This window comes from Gasterosteus aculeatus, chromosome Y (assembly GCF_964276395.1).
Source record: "Gasterosteus aculeatus chromosome Y, fGasAcu3.hap1.1, whole genome shotgun sequence".
In the NCBI taxonomy this organism is placed as follows: Eukaryota; Metazoa; Chordata; class Actinopteri; order Perciformes; family Gasterosteidae; genus Gasterosteus; species Gasterosteus aculeatus.
In genome coordinates this window covers 6,902,362-6,904,730 of record NC_135709.1, presented here as the reverse complement: position 1 = coordinate 6,904,730, position 2,369 = coordinate 6,902,362, and the positions used below count along the sequence as shown (strand labels likewise).

General features: G+C 42.0%; 1 long non-coding RNA gene across 1 annotated transcript; it reads right to left on the bottom strand.

Annotated features, from left to right (window-relative positions):
- Window positions 1–993: 993 nt before the first annotated feature.
- LOC144391323 (uncharacterized) lies at window positions 994–1,960 on the bottom strand. Its single transcript, XR_013455239.1, has 2 exons — window positions 1,847–1,960; window positions 994–1,500 (listed from the first exon to the last, which is right to left on the bottom strand). It is a non-coding gene; the product is annotated as an uncharacterized LOC144391323 (long non-coding RNA).
- Window positions 1,961–2,369: the final 409 nt, after the last annotated feature.

Below are 2,369 nucleotides of genomic sequence, written 5' to 3'. Positions count from 1 at the left end.
TGTGCTTAAAAGCCTTCATAAATGATCTGAAAGTGAGAGGATCGCCGTCAAACATCGGCACCTCTCTTTGGGGGAGTTTAGACTCTTTCTGCTGTATCACTAGCAAGTCTGTCAAGTCTGTCTGTCTTCGTAGAATGTTTGTGAGATCTATGCTCTGAGGTGTTTCACTTCTGGGTGTGGCTTCGCCTCTTCCGCGTGGTCCGTCAGAAACCACAGCTCTGTGTGTGTGAGGGTTTGCTGTCGCCCTTGGTGGTTGCTCAGGTCCTTTTGAGATTCCAGTCAATGTTGGATTCAGAGTATGCATTATTCCTTGGAAGGATCTTTTCGGTACGGTTCCTATCCGTGCAGACTCCATTTGTGTTAGATCTCCTCTTTTGTCAGATGCCTCTATCTGTTCTTCCATTTCTTTTCCGGATTCTGATGCTTCATCACTTTCGAATTCTTCTAGAGCCTTTAACCTTGCATCAGCTGCAGCAATATCTGCTTCCAGATCCAGGGATTCCATTTTTAACCCCAGCTCAAGCTTTTCCTTTTCCAGTTCGTGTTTCCTTTTCAGAGCTTTAGCTCTGGCCTGCAGAGCAGCTTTGTCTGCAGCTATCTTCATGCGTGCTGAAACCATAGATGAAGAATTGGAACCTCTGGAGCGTCGTGAGCCAGTTTGTGAGACGCTGTCCCCAACATCCACCAGAGTATGTGGGTCGGCCTGAGCACTTTTCCATTGATCCAAATCGGTCAGAAAAACGTCATAATCTGCGATTTTTGGCTTAATGTTTGATCGTAACCAGGTTCGGAAAACAGCGCATATGCTCGTTTACTCACGGTACCGGTGAGATCGGATTCTGGCCGCAGTCCAGATCAATCCAAGACGACGTGACTCCGGGACAGCTTCGCTCAATTCCACCTGGCCTGGCGTTCCTTCCTCGCGTTCGGATGAGGTATTTTTGACTTGTTGTAGGAGCGGTCAGTAAAATCAACGCGCATTTGCTCGTATTGTCACTTCAAAATTCTTTATTCATTGTTCGGCAAAAACAACCTAAATCACAATCAAAATAAAAGGAGAATTCAATGCGTAATGCGTAATGCGGTCAAAAATAATATCTCCTTCCGCTCTCGAAATAGAAAAAACACACCTGGCCTTACTCAGGTGACATTCAAATAGCCGACGCCCCCTGACGTCATCATTACATCATCACAAATCAATCAAATCAACAGAAAAGGCAGTTTCATTATGCACGATACAAATGTAGTGGAATGACTTCTACACATTTTATAACAGTAGAAATTTTAATTTTTTGCCACTTCAATCGCCTGCACCTTGTTTCCTGTCATTTTAATTTGAACTTTTATCACGGGTTCAATCATGACAAGTTCGATTGGCTCCCACAATCTCTCCTCAATTAAGACGGTACGGCCATCTTCTAGGAGAAGGTTGAGGTTCCCCGGATCTCCCTCAATCTCCATCACCCCGAGTGCCCCCACGATGTCCTCTGAGCGTACCTCCTGTTGAGAGAAAAGTAGACATTATCCCGCTGTCAGCCACAATCCAGAGCAATCATTATCGTTTTTAAGCAGGCTAAAAAAATAACCCCAGCATGGAGGCATTGCATTATAATTTATTCAACTTTTTTTTTAAATAGCCACTTCAAATTTAACATAACATCACCCAATCAAACTTTGCTGTTGAAGCCAGATAGTGTAAATATTGTCTAAAAAGTGAATGTTTGTTTCAATTTCATAAAAAAACAAGTAGGCCTAGCTCGATGGTGGAAAAGTTTGTGGACTGGAGTCTGAGCCCATAGTTAGACCTCCCAGCTTTAAGATGGGAAACTTTAATGTGGGCCCCCACCTGCAGCTGCCATACGGCCGCCTCCCTCCAGAAACACAGCGACATTTGTGATTCCCCCTGTAGAAGGTAATGTGAAATAATATTTTAATTACTTTAATTCTCTCTTTCTCTCTCTCTCTCTCTCTATATAGATTATATATATTTATATTTATATAATATATATATATATATATATATATATATATATATATACATATGTGTCTGAGGACTCGTATAAAGGCAAATCACTGTCAAAATAAATCCATATCAGACATTCGCGGGCAAAAGTCCATCTCGCGCAGCAAAAGTTGGCGAATGTTTCATGTGTGCGCGAGCATGGATTTTTGCCCGCAAATGTTTGATATGGATTTGGATTTTTGACAGTTGTTTGCCTTCATACGATATATGTAGCGTAATTACTCAGCTATCTAAATTAATAAATGTATTTTATTATATATATGTATGTATGAATGAAGTGGACTGCCTACCTGCTGCATCGTGACGTTGCGCAATGGAACGACGTCTCTCCCTGTGATTTCTTTTA